The sequence below is a fragment of the Triticum urartu genome, chromosome 2A (genome assembly GCF_056163025.1).
Source record: "Triticum urartu cultivar PI428250 chromosome 2A, HENAU_Tu73, whole genome shotgun sequence".
Lineage (NCBI taxonomy): Eukaryota > Viridiplantae > Streptophyta > Magnoliopsida > Poales > Poaceae > Triticum > Triticum urartu.
The window spans coordinates 77,712,988-77,734,384 of record NC_141874.1 but is presented as its reverse complement, the minus strand read 5'-3'; the positions used below and the strand labels follow the sequence as shown (position 1 = coordinate 77,734,384).

The 21,397-nt window shown below is 44.3% G+C and overlaps 1 pseudogene; it reads right to left on the bottom strand.

Annotated features, from left to right (window-relative positions):
• Positions 1-9,004: 9,004 nt before the first annotated feature.
• LOC147983880 (protein FAR1-RELATED SEQUENCE 5-like) lies at positions 9,005-10,670 on the bottom strand (annotated as a pseudogene).
• Between the last annotated feature and the right edge of the window lie 10,727 nt (positions 10,671-21,397).

Genomic DNA, 21,397 nt, shown 5'->3' with positions numbered 1-21,397 from the left:
ATTCAAAAAAATATAAAACCTTGGAAACCTAGCTTTGTTTGTGCAAGAGATCATGTGTGCCAAAATTTGGGTGATTTGGAGGTGGTCGAAAAAAATCACCGGATTCCGGAGCGACCATTTGGTTAAGCCATTTTTTGAACAAACGCGATTTTTTCCACCACCTCCAAATCACCCACATTTTCTTTTACATGGTGACCCACATGTGCCAAATATGTCTATGAAAGAAAATTTGGGAAAAAATATATATTACAATGCCCCCTAGAGGTATAGACCGATGTTTTGATCAGTCAATCTAGAGGGCAGTATAAATTTAAAAAAATTCAAAAAAATTCAGAAAAATATAAAACCTTGGAAACCTAGCTTTGTTTGTGCAAGAGATCATGTGTGCCAAAATGTGGGTGATTTGGAGGTGGTCGAAAAAATCACCGCATTCCGGAGGGACCATTTGGTCTAACTTAAGCTATTTTTTGAACAAAGGTGATTTTTTCCACCACCTACAAATCACACAAATTTTCTTTTACATGGTGACCCACATGTGCCAAACATGTCTATCAAAGAAAATTTGGAAAAAAAATATATTTTACAATGCGCCCTAGAGGTATAGACCGATGTTTTGATCAGTCGGTCTAGAGGGCAGTATAAATTCAAAAAAATTCAAAAAATATAAAACCCTAGAAACCTAGCTTTGTTTGTGCAAGAGATCATGTGTGCCAAAATTTGGGTGATTTGGAGGTGGTTGAAAAGATCACTGCATTCCGGAGGGACCATTTGGTCTAACTTAAGACATTTTTTGAACAAAGGTGATTTTTTTCCACCACCGAAGCGCATGCGGATCCCCGCCAAAGCACACGAGAAAGGGTCGTCGCATGCGTGGCGTCGTCACCTGGAGACAGGCCGACCGAATTAATTGGTGAGGGCCCCGCACATGTATGCCTGTCGGGCCCAGTTCGATAATCTCGCGCGATCCGCCTGCTGTGGAGTTCGTTCGTGCATGCTTGATTACCGACGCCATGCATGCACGTAGGTCTCCCATGTCCACCACGCCTGCTCCCCCAAAGCCCAACCCATTCAAGCAATTCAGCACGGGCCGGCCCACGTCGCGCCGATCTCGTGCCAGGATCACGTCTTAATATTTTTAGTCCCACCTCGCCCCCGAGCAAGTGCTGCACCGGCTTAAATACCTTCATCTATTTGATTTTTACAAGCGTTGGTCCTCCTTGCACTCTATGTGGAGGATATGCATGATGAATTTTTTTCATCATCTGTATTCATCATGTATATTCTTCAATTGGAGAGCATGGATGACTAATGTATTTTTCGGATTTATCGGCCTTTATTTTGTTTTTGGATTTTCAAATTTTATCGTGCAACATAAACAAGCTACACGCTGGCCATGAAGAAACCATGATCTTGAGGTTGCACTTCAAAAACTCACATATAAAATGGAAAAAAAATCCCAAACTCATACTGTTACAAGGGAGTGGACAACCAAATAGTTGAGTCATACATTATGAGGAAGTCACTAACTGACAGAATGAAGTAATTTAGAGGTCACACGATACTAGACATAGACAACAATGCACACGCGAACATCAGGTTGATCATCGACGTACTTGCTGTCCGACCGTGCGCACAATGTTGTAACTATCATAGTTCTGCTTTGAGATCCTACACATAAGGATATTATTAATGCCATGGAATATATTTGGACACATTAAAATATTAAATTACTGCATATTAGGTAGCTCTGTCAATTTGGCGCACGTACGTCGATTGTGACCATCTGCCTCATGACAATAGCTACATCTACCCTTTGTTCTTATTTTCTTCATCTTTGCCTGTAGCCTTTTCCTCGGAGCACCTCGGCCTGGCACATGCACGGGATCCAGAACCTTTTCATAACCTTCACCATCAAGGTTAGCCGATTGTGGCATCAGCGGGCCAAACCTAATGCTGTTATCCTAAGCATTAGTTGATCCCTTGCTATCAGCGTGTTCACTTGTTGACCCCTTGCAAACATCTTGTCCTTCCAAAACCCTTTTTAGATGCTGAAACGCCTCATCAGAGTGGCATGCCTTGAAACATGCTGCGTGACTACCTTTGTAGGGCTGCAGAGCATGCATACATCTCGCTCTTTCTGGTCGGTGCGAATGCATATTTTGCACTCATTGTCCACCTAGTGGGAACACAACACTACAGGAATCAGCTACTTTGCTGTCTGCCACGGCGGATGGCAAAGGCCTTTGCCGTCAGCCGCGGACGGCAAAAGGCTCCGGCAAAGTAGGCTTTGGTAAACAGCTACTTTGCCGTCTGCTACTGATGGCAAAGTCTTTGCCGTCCGCCGCAGACGGCAAAGAGAGCGCGACAGACGGCAAAGAAGGCGGACGACAATAATTGCGCTGTCAGTCCATTAAGTGGCTAACGGCAGGCCTTTGCCGTCCGCCGCTGATGGCAAACTTTCTAGTGTCTTTGCCGTCCGCCGTATGATGTCATCTACACGTCACTACATGGCAGGTTCTTTGCCGTCTGCCACTGATGGCAAAGTCTTTGCCGTCTACCACTGTAGGCAAACTGACCAAACGGGTCAGCTCCCAGGAAGCACAGCTGGATGCCACGTGCCTTCTTTGCCGTCCGCGGCAGACGGCAAAGAGCCCGTTGCCGTCGGTGGCAGACGGCAAAGAGCCTGTATATTGGCTCTTTTATCTGTTTTTTATTAAATCCAACAATTTTCATCACAAATATAGATGACATATATAGATATATTTCAAAAGGCCATTACAGAGCAAACATATAAGATATCCAACACATAACTTCACCATATATATTACAATAGTTTCATCCAACGATACATGCATAGTTCAACGATACAAAAGAAACAGAGAAAGGGATAAGGAGCACTCCATCTATGCAAGCTTTCGTCAAGTGAATGAACTCTGCAAAATGAAAAATAAGAAAGTTAGAACAAGAAGAGTAGAACAAGAAGAAGAGTAGAACAAGAAGAAGACTAGAACAAGAAGAGTAGAACAAGAAGAAGACTAGAACAAGAAGAGTATGTCATTTATGAGCTAACTTGCGTGAAATGGATCATATATGAGCTAACTAAGTTGAAATGGGTCGTTTATGAGCTAGCTAAGGTGAAATGGATCATTTATGAGCTAACTTAGTTGAAATGGGTCGTTTATGAGCTAACTAAGGTCAAAAGGATCGTTTTTCAGGTAACTAAGGTGAAATGGATCTTTTTTGGCTAACTTAGATGAAATGGATCATTTATGAGCTAACTTAGTTGAAATGGATCGTTTTTTATCTAACTTAGGTGAAATGGATCATTTATGAGCTAATTTAGTTGAAATGGATCTTTTTGAGCTAACTTAGGTGAAATGGATCATTTAAGAGCTAATTTAGGTGAAATGGATCGTTTTTTAGGTAACCTAGGTGAAATGGATCGTTTATGAGCTAAATTAGTTGAAATGGATCGTTTATGAGATAACCTAGGTAAGATTGGTCATTTTGGAGTTAACCTAGGTGAAATGGGTCATTTTAAAGCTAACGTAGGTAAAATGGATCATTTAGGAGCTAATCTAGGTAAAATGGGTCATTTTTGAGCTAACTTGGATGAACTGGATCATTTATAAGCTAACCTAGGTAAAATGGGTCATTTTAGAGCTAACTTAGGTAAAATGGATCGTCTATAAGCTAACTAAGCTAATTATGCAATTTTTGACATAAGTAAGCTAAGTACAGATCGTTTTAGAGCTAACTTAGGTAAAATGGATGGTTTTGGAGGTCAGTAAGCTTATTAAGTCATTTTGGAGGTGAAGAAGCTAAGTCTAGGTCATTATGGTAAGCATTGGAGGAAATAAAGCTAAGTCTAGGTCTTTATGCATGTGTTAAGCAAAACACTAGATAAACTTACCAAGATGTAGGAGGTGTAGGAGCGGGGTGGCTCGTGTCGGTAGCTGGTGAAGGATCGTGCGATGCTTGTCTGGAGTTACGCTGCACCAAAGATCATTTCCAATGTCTTGTTAGCATGATGACACTCAAATGTTAAGACTAGCAAGTAATGTCCATTCAATAAAACTCACCGTGGTCCCAGGAGCAATCACTGGCATCGGCGGAGTGGTCTGACCTGTCTTCTCGCACACAGACTGCACATTTGGTTTTGACGACTCAGTCATACTAGTTAGTAATGAGACAAACACTACATGAATGTTTTGGCTAATCTGCAGAAGAAACTTACCACAAGGAGCTCGTACATGGCCCTTGCCTGCATGTCATTCTGTGCCCTCTCCTCCTCCATCATCTTTGTCATCCTCTCCTCCAACTCCCGCTGCCTCTCCGCCGCCTCCGCCAGAAGTTTCTCCGTTCTATCTCTCTCACTCTGTATAGCAGCCTGCAACACCACTCACATGACCATTTGTAATCATTGATGGAAGCGCACACAATGTAATGGAGAAAGATAACTGAGTACGTATCACTAACCTTGATGGCGAGTTGCACTGGCCATTCACGAGGCCTTATCTCAGGAGCGGAGCTCGACTGGCGCACCTTGATCTCCGGGAGAGTGCTAGGACAACGGATAAGTCCATCTCCAATGGCTATGGAGCCATGGGACCTCCCGTCACCAGATATCATCAACAGCTCTGGATCAATGGGACCCTGGCTCGGGTTAAAGTCCTCCCCTTTCCTCGCCTTCCCCTCATCTCTATATCTCGCGAGCTTGTTGTAAGAGGAGATGTTGGTGAAGTTGTTTGCATCATCGAGGTCAGACTGAGAGAAAGCCTTGACTTTCTTGAAAGAGGCAGTGTGGGCCATGGCATACAGGTCGTACACCTCTGGCACCTTATCCGCCTTATTGTAGCGTGCCTGAAAGAGAGAAACAATGAAAATTAGTAATTAAAGGGCTCAAGCTAGCATGATGAATGAATTGCATGAATCATGAAGCAAACCACATACCCAGTTGCGCCCGAACTGATATAAGTTGGAGCTGCCTTGATGGTGTGGCACACCTTCCATTTGGGCACGTTTGTCCTTGGCCTCGTTGTGGAGGGCTAGCCATCGTTGTGAGCACCACTCATCGACCAACACCTCCCAACAATCCATCCGATCCGCACACCATCTCGGAGGCGCCTAAGTTAGCAAATAGAAACTTGAGCGCTACGGCTAAGAATTACTAAATGAAGGAACTTAAGTAGAGAAGGCCTTAAGAATTACCTTCATGTACTGCTCCTTACTCAGGAACTTATCGCGGCACGCCGGCTTGGTCTTCTTGATACCACGCAAGGCGTAGTAGTCTCGAACAGCCTGCACCCGAGCCTCGTGCCGTAAGTTCTGGAGTAGGTGCTTGCAGACGTTCTCGATAAAATGTGCCGCGTCCTCCTCGTATCCCTCCTCACACCTGTAGAATGTCTGCAATCAAATGAGACAATATTGATTAGTACAATTAATAACTAGCTAGTTGAAGATTTTTAAATGTGTAAAGGTGAAATTACCCAGAACTTTCTGATCACCATGTCTGCCCTCGTGTTGCACACGACACCATCAATAATCTCATCCGGCGGGGCCGGGGCAGCCACGTAGTGCTCCCAGCTCAATCCGATGTGTGTACCATCATCAGATTCCCATCTGCATCTAGTTCGGTTCTTTTGCCTGTTTTGTGCCATGTCATCTGTCTGGCCGTCTCTTCGACCATGAAAATACGTTGAAGTCTTGGTACGATTGGCATATACCGAAGAACACTAACGGGGATTTTGGTCTGTGTCTTCTCACCCATACCGTTGTCTACCACAATATACCTGGAAGACTTGCAAATGGGACAATAGTTCAAGTCCGCATAGTCAAGCCTAAATAAGGCACATCCTTTCTCACAGGCATGTATCTTCTCATAGGGCATCTTCAGTGCACGGAGGATTTTGTCCGACTGGTACAGGTTTGCAGGCATTACATGGCCTTTGGGTAGAAAGCGTCCAAATACTGTCATAATTGCGTCATAGCATTCTCTGCCCAAGTTGAACTGAGCCTTCAGAGCCATTACTTGTGAGATGGCATCCAACTGACAAAGCTCAGTGTGCTCGTGGAGCGGACGTTTCGAAGACTCCAACATTTCATTGAAGGCCTTTGCAGATTCCTCCATCTCCTCGTCCGAATCCCGAGCATCATCATAGCCTTGCACCATGTTTTCCATCCCGGTACCATGCTCGTCGGTGCGACGACGATCCACCTCAGCTCGGTCACGTTGGGCAGACTCACCATGAAATGTCCACACCATATAATCGGGCGTAAAACCACTCTTCTGCAAGTGTTTGCCCATTTCAGCCTCTGTCTTCTTTTCCCAATTGCCGCACCGGAAACAGGGGCACCAGGTTTTCTTTTGGCCATTTGCAAATGCGGCTTGCACAAACCCCTTAGTTTTTGTGAACCATTCAGCACTCCATTTGTTCTGACCAGTGTGACCGGTATACATCCAAGCACGGTCACTCATCTTGACTTTCAGAGCTACTGGACACACAACAATTATATATGTAATTCACCATGTATATATTCATCAGTTGATCTACTTTGTCAATTTTATTACGTCCATGCAACCTACACTCTAATAGGTAATGATAGGTCCTAATCCCACCCGTGTATGTGTAGATTGGGTTTATTTTCCCATGCTATGCTCCGGATCCGACGCAAAATTTTGGCAGCACCTCCCCGCTGTTCTCCTGATACATGTCTCTGCAATAAACAGAGAGGATGTGTACCCGGAGAACAACAGGGGAGGCACTGACGAAATATATGCGTCGGATCCGGAGCAAAGCATATGGAAAAACGAACCCAATCTACACATACTCGGGCTGTCCATGGATAGCATTGGACAATTCGAAAGAATCAAGGTTATAAATATGCAAATGCATGCATATTTATAACTATGACGCTTTCGAACGGGAGACACATATTGGTTACGCATACTGATGATTCAAGACACATATATAGCTAGCTATCAAGTTTCATCGGAATAGATCAAATAATTAATGGGGGAGGAGGACTTGTCATTTGTGCTCACCCATGAACGAAGGGGCAGAGCTCGTCAAACGCACGGCGAGGTCGTCGAACACCAAACCTCGCAGCGATGAAACAACTGCACATTTAAAACTACACGATCAACACAATTATATATGATGTTTTTCATAACAAAATCGAAAAATATATGACCTAACTAATAATTCACAAATATATGACCCCGTCGGCCTCTGGAAGGCCAAAGAACACCTTTTCGGGAGGTGTCGGTGGTCGGGGTGTCCTGTCGGTGTCGGGGTGCCGTGTCGGGGTCGGGGTGCTATTTCGGGGTCGGGGGGTCAGGGTGTCGTGTCGATGTCGGGGTAGTGCCGTGTCGGTGTCGGGGTGTTGTTTCGGGGTCGGGGTGTGGTGTCGGGTCAGGCTCGGGGTCGGGGTGTCGGGTCAGGCTCGGGGGGTCGGGGTGTCGGGGTCGGGGTCGGGGTGTCGGGTCAGGCTTGGGGGGTCGGGGTGTCGGGGTCGGGGTCGGGGTCGGGGTGTCGGGGTCGGGGTCTCGGGGTTGGGGTCGGGGTCGGGGTCTCGGGGTCGGGGTGTCGTGTCGGGGTGCCGGGTCGGGGTCTGGGTACCGTGTCGGGTCGGGGTCGGGGTGTCGGGGTCGGGGTCGGGGTCGGGGTGTCGGGGTCGGGGTCGGGGCCGGGGTCTCGGGGTCGGGGTGTCGTGTCGGGGTGCCGGGTCGGGGTCTGGGTACCGTGTCGGGTCGGGGTCGGGGTGTCGGGGTCGGGGTCGGGGTGTCGGGTCAGGCTTGGGGGGTCGGGGTGTCGGGGTCGGGGTGTCGAGGTCGGGGTCGGGGTGTCGGGGTCGGGGTCGGGGTCGGGGTCGGAGTCGGGGTCGGGGTCTCGGGGTCGGGGTGTCGTGTCAGGGTGCCGGGTCGGGGTCAGGGTACCGTGTCGGGTCGGGTTTTTTTTCCTTTTCTTCTTCTTCCTCTTTTTCCTTTTCTTCCTTTTTTTCCTTCTTCTTCTTCTTCCTCCTTTCCTTTTTCCTCTTCTTCTTCTCCTCCTCTCCTCTTTTTTCTTCTTCTTCTTCCTCCTTTCCTTTTTCCTCTTCTTCTTCTCCTCCTCTCCTCTTTTTTCTTCTTCTTCTTCCTCTTCTTCTTTTTTCTTCTCCTCCTCCTCTTCTTCTTCTTCTTCTTCTTCTTCTTCTCCTGATCTCTTCTTTTTCTCTTTTTCTTCTTTCCTAAAACTAAACTAAACCTAAACTTAAAACTAAAAAAACAGAAAAAGAAAAAAACTAAATCTAAACCTAAAACTAAACTAAAACTAAACCTATAAACCTAAAAACTAATCCTAAACTAAAACTAAATCTAAATTAAACATAAACCTAAAACTAAAAAAACAGAAAAAAGGAAAAAAAGGAAGAAGCTCACCTGCAGGGTGGAGGAGGGGGGCGGTGCGGCCTAGGGCGGCGGAGGAGCGGGGCGGGGCGGCCTGGGGCGGCGGCGCCGGGCCCGGCCGGGGCGGCGGGGCGCGGAGGTGCCGGCGCCCAGACGGCAAGGCGGCGGGGGCGACGGGGGCGACGGGGCGGGGGGGCGCCGGGGCAGTGGCGGGGGGCGCTGGGGTGGCGGCGGGGCGTGGTGCGACGGGGTGGCGAGAGGTGGGAGAGAAAGAGAGAGAGGGGGGTGTGGGGCGCGGCCCCGTTAACGTTACGTGGGGCCTCCCTCTTTGCCGTCCGCGACACTTCGCCGTCCGCCTTCTTGCTCTTTGCCGTCCGCTAGCGGACGGCAAAGAGGGGGCCCGTTAGGTTTTTTTGCAGTTTGTCAGTGGGGCCCCTCCCTCTTTGCCGTCCGCTAGCCGACGGCAAAGAACTGGCTGATGGAAAACTTGGTCTTTGCCATCAGCCAGTTCTTTGCCGTCTGCTTTTTGGAAGCTGATGGCAAAGAACTGGCAGATGGCAAACTAGCTGATTCCAGTAGTGCAACACCTAGGAAGTGTTTCTTCTTGTAAAATTCCCATTATGTAAAATATGTGGGAACATGGTGTGCCCGCGCATTCCAATTTGCGGCAAGAACAACTGATACTGCGAAGCAGACCTTCCTTCGACTCCGTGCGCACTTCGATCTTTTTATCCATTCTTTCCTTCTTAAAGACAACGTATGTGGTAACCTCTGCTGCATCAAGTACCTCTCGGATCTCACTTTTTTGACAGCATCTATGCTCCATAAGACCAACTTAAACACAACAGGAGTGAAAACTTTCGCGGCGTGTTTCTCAAGAACTGAATCATTTTCCTCTGTGAACGGAACAGACTGCAAGGCCTCGACGTCTTGGAGAGCCTCATTCAAGCGTCGCGACGCAAGGCAACGCTCATAGTGCTCTAGCATTTGAAACAACGTCATCTTAGCCTCAAGATGTGTATGTAGCACCGAGTTTAAACTCTCACTCCGCCGATTGCTGCTCAATCCTAGGAAACAACGGCCCTCAAGATATGGAGCACACCACAATTTTCTCCTCTTATACATCTGATGCAGCCAGGAGTCCTCACTTGTTACTTTATTCCGCTGTAAGAAGTGTAACCATTTTCTCTCATGCTCTTCAATGGAAGATGTATCATATATGAAAGATATGAATTCCTCCTTTACTGCGTCATCATGCAGATGGCGTACAATGTTCTGCTGAATGTGCCATATACATAGCCTATGGTTTGAGTCAGGCCACACCACCCTGATTGCTCTCTGCATGGCAAGGTCCCCATCTGTGATCACATATATAGGATGCTTCTGTCCCATAGCATCAGAAAAGTTCCGTAACATCCACTCGTATGCCTGGCTTGTTTCATGTGAAATGATACCACATGCAAAAATAACGGTGCTGCGGTGGTGATTCAACCCGACAAACGGCACAAATGGCAGATTATACTTATTGGTTCTATATGTGCTATCGAAAACAATAACGTCTCCGAAAGCCTCGTAGTCAAGTCGGGATTGACTATTACACCAGAACAGTCCCTTCAGATGGCCAGCTTCATCAACCAAGTACCTGAAGAAAAAAATCTGAATCTTGCTCTTGCCTCGCCACCATGTGATTGATCACCGTTTGAGCATCCTCGGAAGAAATTGTTTCCTTCTTGTTAGCATGGCAGAAATTGTAAATGTCCCTCATAATGCATCCAACCTCATCATATTCACCGTATTGCATGCACATAATATCCATAATATGGTGTTTTCTGATCCCAGATTTCTCCATGTCTGCAATGTCCGCTTTCTACTCATCGCTAATTCTTCTGTGTGAACGCAAAAGACACGATAGATCCCGTGGGGCTAGAGGATGGTTGTGTTCATCGATGAAATCCTTGACAAACCACTGACCTGTTTCCTCCTGTCTTGCAATCACCAATTTAGCTTTACACCCTACACGAGTTATACTCCGTGGCCTCCTCTTTCTATCTTCCATCTTCCTCTTCATGTGCTTCTCTTCACGAACCACTTCACGACTACACATAAATTTCCTTAAAATTATATGGCAGTTGGATTCATCCCACTCGACATAACTTCTCCGGACACTAAAACCTTTCTCAAGACCATATTTGTTATAGAATCTATAACCTTCATCCTCACTATTAAACATCTTGTTGGCAATATGATAGCACTCCATCATTGACTCATGACTTACATCCACCATGTCTTCCTGCATCACAATTCAAACGAATAAAAATCTAAAAGGACAAACATAAATGCATGCAAAACCCAGTACGAAATCTTGCGTGGAATTTTAAACTTTCATCATTGTACATGTTATGGCAAGCGATCATAAACGCCCATAAACTGGGCCCCCCATAAACTAGTGAAGTGACCATGGATGATGAAAAATTCTAAATTGAATTGCATGCACTAGGGAAACCTAAATCGACGATGACTAAACTAATCTAAGTAGGAAGTGCAGGCTACGAAACAAAGTAAGTTTATGGTGATATCTCCCGCAGGCATTGATATCTCCTGTTGCATTAAGAAAAACAAGCCTACTTTCAGAACAAGCATTGATATCTTCCGGCGGCCTAACCGAGGGGCCAACCGCAGAGTATAGATCCATCTACGAGGAAGTTGGAGTTCCTCCCAAGAGTCACTTCCAACGGGGGGGAGTTGAGATTCGGGCGATTCATACCTTAGTATGCAAGCCCGGAAGCGATGTGATCAGCGTGGGCGAGTTCCTATAGCGCCGCCACCGTCGCTGCCGACACTGCCGCCGCAGATGTCATACCCTAATCTTCTTCCTGCCGCTGGACACGTCGTTTATAGTGAAGGGGACGAGGTGGAGGACGAGGACGACGCCGACAACGTTGTTGGTACCTCTCGCCGGGCTCGTCGGACAGAAGGAAGAGGACGAGAACGAGGACTGGATCTAGACGTCGTGGACGTGATCGGTTGAAAACAGAATATTTTACTCTGGACTATTATGCCCTTCTCTGATTAAAATAATTAGGTTAATTCATTTTTAATCCCCCACCAGATCGGACGGCTAATAAAATTTGGAGGGGTAAGTACTCGAAAGTACTCCCAGTACTGCCCCAATCACCGTAAAGGAGCTCTATGTTTAAATATGTAGTGTGCTTATAGGTGGGGAGATCCTTCCCGGGCCAACCGATCTGGAGCTCGTACAGCTCTTCTAGCTCCCGACTACAGCACATGGACTGCCAATCCTCATAGGGCCACTCTTTACTACATTTGATCTTGATATGTTAGAGCATCTACAGTCACGATGTACTAATTCAGCTTCTCAAACGTCCGCAATAAATCTTGATTTAACCAATAAAAAAGTTGATTTTTAGAAATGCAACTACTCCATGATCTTAGCTAACCGTCTGTTGTTAAATGTGTACTTAAAAATTCCGTAAAACTTTTACCTATGGATAGCACTGATCTTAGCTCTTCTAGGTGAACAGATCGAGTACTGTAGAGTGGGCACGTTACCCCTGAATATACTACATACATGTCATCAGGCTAGTGGTCCAGGGAGTTTATGTCGTTCAAAGGCATTGGCCAATCTCCAAGCGAACGAATCTTTGGTTTGCCCCTTTTAATTAATGCACACTTAACAAGTGACCGGATGGCGGTCCCTGCTGGAGGCGCGGCAGTTCATATGCAGTCCAGGCCGACGGCTTTGTTCCAGTGCTCCCTTCGCGGAAATTCACAGGGGGCACGCGAGCGTGGTGACATCCACCTATCAAGCCCTACCGTCCGTTTGATTTGTCTCGCAATTTATGAAGTAGTTGAATCCTGCACAAGAACACAGTAAAAATGAAAATTCCTCAAAAAGATTTAAATTTTAATGATGAAACTTACGGTTCTTGCATCTAAAACTGTGATGTTTTAATAAGTTTCAGAGATATAATTTTAAGCAATTTTTCGGTTGGTCGTAGACACGAAATAATTGATTTTTATCGGTCGCTCGCACTAGGTTTCAACATTGAAACTTAATTTTTTTTAAGTTTTCAAAATGGATCTTATTTCAGAGCGCTGGTCACGAAAACACGAATATAAAAACCAGAACTTAATTTGAAAATTTCGCTTAAAAGATAGAGAACTTTAAAAATCAGAAACCAAAATACAAAGCTGCAACAGGGATCTGAGTGCCCCGCACTTGCGAGCCACAAATCCTTGTCCACTTCCTTCGTTTTCTTTTATTTCGCATATAAAATTTGTGTTAAGTTAAACTTTATAAAGTTTGACTAAATTTATATACAAATTATCAAGATCTACAATAATAGAGATATACAATTTGAAAGTTAAATCAATGATACTGATTTTATATTAGGAATGTTGATATATTTTTTCCTATAATCTTAGTCAAATTAATTTTACTAGTTTGACTTGAGACAAATTTTATATGCGGACTAAAAAAGAAAGGAAGGGGTACTACCTCCAGACTGGGTTTATTAGTCCATATCATATTTTGTGTCAAAGTTTGACCTTATATTTGACTATGAAAATGTTAGTGCATGTAATAAAATTTATATTATTGATTTGTATACGAATGTAGTTTACAATGATATTATTTTTGCTATATACTTATTAGTTAAAATTATGGCTAAAATATTATTCAAAATATGAGAATGGCTAGTAAACCAAGACGAAGGGTTGGAGGTAGTATGGGGGAAGCCGGCTAGCGCGATGCTCCTTTTTAGCTGGATCAAGCAGCTATCTTTTTTTTTTTACATCAATCAAGCAGCTATCTTCGCTGAAGGTGTTGACTCAAGGCTCCACTTCGAAGATCACAAGCTTGACCTCTCATTTAGGGCCCACTAGATATGTGTACGACGGTACGAACGACAACTAAAGCATCTTGAGCAGATGATGGAAAAACATGACCGTGCCCAAAAAACTACAGTAGATGATGTCTCTATTTGATGATGAAATATATTTTTGTGAGTTTCAAATGTTAGCCCGCTGTTGTATATTTGCACTTGTGGCTGCCGCAAAAAACTAAGGCTGGTTGTAATGGGAGTATTATATAGTAGTATCATGTATATGATACTAGTGTATGATACTACCTCCCTAATGCATAGTATCATATATTAGTATCATGTACTACTTTTTAATTACCATACATGACACAAAGTAGCATAGCATTTATTATGATACGGTATCATAATATGATACTCCATCATCTCTTTCTTCATTTAATACTATGACACATCATCAAAATTGTCTAGTTGGCATGCATGATACTAACTATGATACTACCATTACGACCAGCCTAACCACGTCGCGTGAGCCCTCGACTGCCCACTGAACTTTCACTTCCTGCACTAGCATTGGCGCAGCCGCCGATTCTGGATGCCACTGGCCAGTCTGCTCCCCGCCGCCAAGATCCTTTTCACGCCCCTAGCGCCGCATCACCGACATCACCCACAACAGTCGCCGCATCATTGCCACCCAAATCAGGTTTTCCCATTGCCCGACATCGCCGGATCCATCACCCCCATCTCCTGATTTTTTGACTTAGACCATGGGGCCCCCGATTCGGCCGCCACCATGTGATTCATCCGTTGCTCTGTTGGGATTCGTCGGCATTTGTCGGAATCTGCTGCGTGGAAGCCGTCACCGGGCTCTACTGCAAAGATGTTGCTCCACCAGTGCTGACCATGGGGCCCCAGATTCGGCCGCCACCGTGTGATTCATCCGTTGCTCTGTTGGGATTCGTCGGCATTTGCCGGAATCTGCTGCGTGGAAGCCGTCGTCGGGCTCTGCTGCAAAGATGTTGCTCCACCAGTGCTGACCATCGGGCCCCCGATTCGGCCGCCACCGTGTGATTCATCCGTTGCTCTGTTCGCATTCGTCGGCATTTGTCGGAATATGCTGCGTGGAAGCCGTCGGCGGGCTCTTCTACAAAGATGTTGCTCCACCAGTGCTGACCATGGGGCCCCTGATTCGGCCGCCACCGTGTGATTCATCTGTTGCTCCGTTGGGATTCGTCGGCATTTGCCGGAATCTGCTACGTGGAAGCCGTCGTCGGGCTCTGCTGCAAAGATGTTGCTCCACCAGTGCTGACCATGGGGCCCCCGATTCGGTCGCCACCGTGTGATTCATCTATTGCTCTGTTGGGATTCATCGGCATTTGTCGGAATCTGCTGCGTGGAAGCCGTCGCCGGGCTCTGCTGCAAAGATGTTGCTCCACCAGTGCTGACTCCCATAGGAGTTGTTGGGATTCCTCAAAAAGGAAGTGTGAAGTAGAACAACAACAAAGTATTTCCCTCGGTTAGAGAACGAATGTTATCAATCCAGTAGGAAGCTCTAAGCTAACAAGATAAACAATACCTGCACACAAACAAAATAAAACTTGCACCCAACATGGCAAGAGAGTTGTCAAACCCCTTGTCTCGCTAGTTACGAGATTAAAAGCAAATAGAGATAGATAGTGGTAAAATAATACGACAAATAAAAAGAAGAAAATTGTGTAGAAGAATTTATCAATGGAGATAGACCTGGGGGCATAGGTTCACTAGTGACATCTCTCTCAAGTAGCATGGCAAACAAATTGCAGTTGGGCAATTGACTGAATTGCAGTATTTATGAATATGATTATTTATGGCATAATCTCATATAGGCATTATGTTCGTGATAAGTGGAGAGTTAATCGAACAACATCTATTACTAATACTCCACCCCAAAACCGCTATCCAGCATGCATCTTAAAGTATTAAGTTTGCAAGAAACAGAGTATCACAATAAGCAAGATGACATAATGTAGACAGGAAGAAGTAAATCAATATGATAAAACCCCTGTCATTCTATCCTAAGTGGTAACAATACAATATGTGTCTTGGCTCTTATTGTCACTGGGTTAGAGCACCGCAAGATTATACACACTACATGGCACAACTCCCTCTAATGAAAAATCAAACGAACTTGGCTAAAGAAAATAAGTCAGAGAGCATACAAGGCTATTTAATCATGCAGCAACAAACCTCAAAAGATTCAATTGATTTTCATAATCAATATAGTCATAAAGTGACAATTCATCACGCCCCAACAAATACACCACAAAAATTACATCGTATTGATCTCGATCAAGAATGGGATCATGGTATTCAAAATCCAAAAAGAGGGAGAACCATCTAGCTACTACTATGAACACGCAGGTGTTAGGAACGTAGTAATTCAAAAAAATTCCTACGCACACGCAAGATCATGGTGATGCATAGCAACGAGAGGGGAGAGTGTGATCTACGTACCCTTGTAGACCGACAGTGGAAGCGTTAGCACAACGCGGTTGATGTAGTCGTACGTCTTCACGGCCCGACCGATCAAGCACCGAAACTACGGCACCTCCGAGTTCTAGCACACGTTCAGCTCGATGACGATCCCCGGACTCCGATCCAGCAAAGTGTCGGGGAAGAGTTCTGTCAGCACAACGGCGTGGTGATGATCTTGATGTACTACCGTCGCAGGGCTTCGCCTAAGCACCGCTACAATATTATCGAGGATTATGGTGGAAGGGGGCACCGCACACGGCTAAGAATATGATCACGTGGATCAACTTGTGTATCTAGGGGTGCCCCCTGCCCCCGTATATAAAGGAGCAAGGGGAGGTGCAGCCGGCCAGGAGGAGGGCGCGCCAGGAGGAGTCCTACTCCCACCGGGAGTAGGATTCCCCCCTTTTCCTAGTTGGAATAGGATTCGGGAGGGGGAAAGAGGAGAGAGAGAAGGAAGGGGGGGCGCCGCCCCCCTCTCCTTGTCCTATTCGGACTAGGGGGGAGGGGCACGCGGCCCAGCCCTGGCCACCTCTCCTCTCTTCCACTAAAGCCCACTAAGGCCCATATACCTCCCGGGGGGTTCCGGTAACCTCCCGGTACTCCGGTAAAATCCTGATTTCACCCGGAACACTTCCGATATCCAAATATAGGCTTCCAATATATCAATCTTTATGTCTCGACCATTTCGAGACTCCTCGTCATGTCCGTGATCACATCCGGGACTCCGAAATAACTTCGGTACATCAAAACTCATAAACTCATAATATAACTGTCATCGAAACCTTAAGCGTGCGGACCCTACGGGTTCGAGAACAATGTAGACATGACCGAGACACTTCTCCGGTCAATAACCAATAGCGGAACCTGGATGCTCATATTGGCTCCTACATATTCTACGAAGATCTTTATCGGACAGACCGCATAACAACATACGTTGTTCCCTTTGTCATCGGTATGTTACTTGCCCGAGATTCGATCGTCGGTATCTCAATGTATAGTTCAGTCTCGTTACCGGCAAGTCTCTTTACTCGTTCTGTAATACATCATCTCGCAACTAACTCATTAGTTGCAATGCTTGCAAGGCTTGTGTGATGTGCATTACCGAGAGGGCCCAGAGATATCTCTCCGACAATCGGAGTGACAAATCCTAATCTCGAAATACGCCAACCTAACAAGTACCTTCGGAGACACCTGTAGAGCACCTTTATAATCACCCAGTTATGTTGTGACGTTTGGTAGGACACAAAGTGTTCCTCCGGTAAACGGGAGTTGCATAATCTCATAGTCATAGGAACATGTATAAGTCATGAAGAAAGCAATAGCAACATACTAAACGATCGAGTGCTAAGCTAACGGAATGGGTCAAGTCAATCACATCATTCTCCTAATGATGTGATCCCGTTAATCAAATAACAACTCTTTGTCTATGGTTAGGGAACATAACCATCTTTGATTAACGAGCTAGTCAAGTAGAGGCATACTAGTGACACTCTGTTTGTCTATGTATTCACACATGTATTATGTTTCCGGTTAATACAATTCTAGCATGAATAATAAACATTTATCATGAAATAAGTAAATAAATAATAACTTTATTATTGCCTCTAGGGCATATTTCCTTCAGTCTCCCACTTGCACTAGAGTCAATAATCTAGTTCACATCGCCATGTGATCTAACATCAATAGTTCACATCTTTATGTGGTTAACACCCATAGTTCACATTGATATGTGACCAACACCCAAAGGGTTTACTAGAGTCAGTAATCTAGTTCACATTGCTATGTGATTAACACCCAAAGAGTACTAAGGTGTGATCATGTTTTGCCTGTGAGAGAAGTTTAGTCAATGGGTCTGCCATATTCAGATCCGTAAGTATTTTGCAATTTTCTATGTCTTCAATGCTCTGCATGGAGCTACTTTAGCTAATTGCTCCCACTTTCAATATGTATCTAGATGAAGACTAAGAGTCATCCGGATCAGTGCCAAAACTTGTATCGACGTAACCCTTTTTACGACGAACCTTTTGTCACCTCCATAATCGAGAAACATATTCCATTAAGGATAATTTTGACCGCTGTCCAGTGATCTACTCCTAGATCACTATTGTACTCCTTTGCCAAAATTAGTGTAGGGTATACAATAGGTCTGGTACACAGCATGACATACTTTATAGAACCTATGGCCAAGGCATAGGGAATGACTTTCATTCTCATTCTATTTTCTGCCGTGGTCGCGCTTTGAGTCTTACTCAATTTCACACCATGTAACACTGGCAAGAATTCTTTCTTTGACTGTTCCATTTTGAACTACTTCAAAAACTTGTCAAGGTATGTATTCATTGAAAAAAACTTATCAAGCGTCTTGATCTATCTCTATTGATCTTGATGCTCAATATGTAAGCAGCTTCACCGAGGTTTTCTTTGAAAAAATCCTTTCAAACACTCCTTTATGCTTTGCAGAATAATTCTACATTATTTCCGATCAACAATATGTCATACACATATACTTACCAGAAATGCTGTAGTGCTCCCACTTACTTTCTTGTAAATATAGGCTTCACCACAAGTCTGTATAAAACTAAATGCTTTGATCAACTTATCAAAGCGTATATTCCAACTCCGAGATGCTTGCACCAGTCCATAGATGGATCGCTGGAGCTTGCATATTTTGTTAGCACCTTTAGGATTGACAAAACCTTCTGGTTGCATCATATACAACTCTTCTTTAAATCCATTAAGGAATGTAGTTTTGTTTATACATTTGCCAGATTTCATAAAAATGCGGCAATTGCTAACATGATTTGGACAGACTTAAGCATCGCTACGAGTGAGAAAATTTCATCGTAGTCAACACCTTGAACTTTGTCAAAAACCTTTTTCGACAAGTCTAGCTTTGTAGATAGTAACAATACTATCAGCGTCCGTCTTCCTCTTGAAGATCCATTTAATCTCAATGGCTCGCCGATCTTTGGGCAAGTCAATCAAAGTCCATACTTTGTTCTCATACATGGATCTCATCTCAGATTTCATGGCCTCAAGCCATTTCGCGGAATCTGGGCTCATCATCGCTTCCTCATAGTTCGTAGGCTTGTCATGGTCAAGTAACATGACCTCCAGAACAGGATTACCGTACCACTCTGGTGTGGATCTCACTCTGGTTTACCTACGAGGTTTGGTAGTAACTTGATCTGAAGTTACATGATCATCATCATTAGCTTCCTCACTAATTGGTGTAGTAGTCACAGGAACAGATTTCTGTGATGAACTACTTTCCAATAAGGGAGAAGGTACAATTACCTTATCAAGTTTTCTACTTTCCTCCCACTCACTTCTTTCGAGAGAAACTCCTTCTCTAGAAAGGATCCATTCTTAGCAACGAATGTCTTGCCTTCGGATCTGTGATAGAAGGTGTACCCAACAGTCTCCTTTGGGTATCCTATGAAGACATATTTCTCCGATTTGGGTTTGAGCTTATCAGGATGAAACTTTTTCACATAAGCATCACAACCCAAAACTTTAAGAAACGACAACTTTGGTTTTTTGCCAAACCATAATTCATATTGTGTCGTCTCAACGGATTTAGATGGTGGCCTTTTTAACGTGAATGCAGCTGTCTCTAATGCATAACCCCAAAACGATAGTGGTAGATCGGTAGGAGACATCATAGATTGCACTATATCCAATAAAGTACGGTTATGATGATCGGACACACCATTATGCTGTGGTGTTCCAGGTGGCATGAGTTTGTGAAACTATTCCACAATGTTTTAATTGAAGACCAAACTCGTAACTCAAATATTTGTCTCCGCGATCAGATCGTGGAAACCTTATTTTCTTGTCATGATGATTTTCCACTTCACCCAGAAATTATTTGAACTTTTCAAATGTTTCAGACTTATGTTTCATCAAGTAGATACACTCATATCTGCTCAAATCATCTGTGAAGGTCAGAAAATAACGATACCCGCCGCGAGCCTCAACACTCATTGGACTGCTTACATTAGTATGTATTATTTCCAATCAAGTTTGTTGCTCGCTCCATTGTTCCGGAGAACGGAGTCTTAGTCATCTTGCCCATGAGGCATGGTTCGCCAGTACCAAGTGATTCATAATCAAGTGGTTCCATAAGTCCATCAGTATGGAGTTTCTTCATGCGATTTACACCGATATGACCTAAATGGCAGTGCCACAAATAAGTTGCACTATCATTATTAACTTTGCATCTTTTGGCTTCAATATTATGAATATGTGTAACACTACGATCGAGATCCAACGAACTATTTTCATTGGGTGTATGACCATCGAAGGTTTTATTCATGTAAGCAGAACAACAATTTTTCTCTGACTTTAATGAATAACCGTATTGCAATAAACATGATCAAATCATATTCATGCTCAACGCAAACACCAAATAACACTTATTTAGTTTCAACACTAATCCCGAAAGTATAGGGAGTGTGCGATGATGATCATATCAATCTTGGAACTACTTCCAACACACATCGTCACCTCACCCTTTACTAGTTTCTGTTTATTCTGCAACTCTCGTTTTGAGTTACTACTCTTAGCAACTGAACCAGTATCAAATGCCGAGGGGTTGCTATAAACACTAGTAAAGTACACATCAATAACACGTATATCCAATATACCTCTGTTTACCTTGCCATCCTTCTTATCCGCCAAATACTTGGGGTAGTTCCACTTCCAGTGACCAGTCCCTTTGTAGTAGAAGCACTTAGTCTCAGGCTTAGGATCAGACTTGGCTTCTTCACTTGAGCAGCAACTTGCTTGCCGTTCTTCTTGAAGTTCCCCTTCTTCCCTTTTCCCTTTTCTTGAAACTAGTGGTCTTGTCAACCATCAACACTTGATGTTTTTCTTGATTTCTACCTTCATTGATTTCAGCATCACGAAGAGCTTGGGAGTTGTTTCCGTTGTCCCTTGCATATTATAGTTCATCACGAAGTTCTACTAACTTGGTGATGGTGACTAGAGAATTCTGTCAATCACTATCTTATCTGGAAGATTAACTCCCACTTGATTCAAGCGATTGTAGTACCCAGACAATCTGAGCACATGCTCACTAGTTGAGCGATTCACCTCCATCTTTTAGCTATAGAACTTGTTGGAGACTTCATATCTCTCAACTCAGGTATTTGCTTGAAATATTAACTTCAACTCCTGGAACATCTCATATGGTCCATGACGTTCAAAATGTTTTTGAAGTCCCGATTCTAAGCCATTAAGCATGGTGCACTAAACTATCAAGTAGTCATCATATTGAGCTAGCCAAACGTTGATAACGTCTGCATCTGCTCCTGCAATAGGTCTGTCACCTAGCGGTGCATCAAGGACATAATTCTTGTATGCAGCAATGAGGATAAACCTCAGATCACGGATCCAATCCGCATCATTGGTACTGACATCTTTCAACACAATTTTCTCTAGGAACAAATCAAAATAAACACAGGGAAGCAACAACGCGAGCTATTGATCTACAACATAATTTGCAAAATACTACCAGGACTAAGTTCATGATAAATTTAAGTTCAATTAATCATATTACTTAAGAACTCCCACTTAGATAGACATGCCTCTAATCCTCTAAGTGATCACGTGATCCAAATCAACTAAACCATGTCCGATCATCATGTGAGAT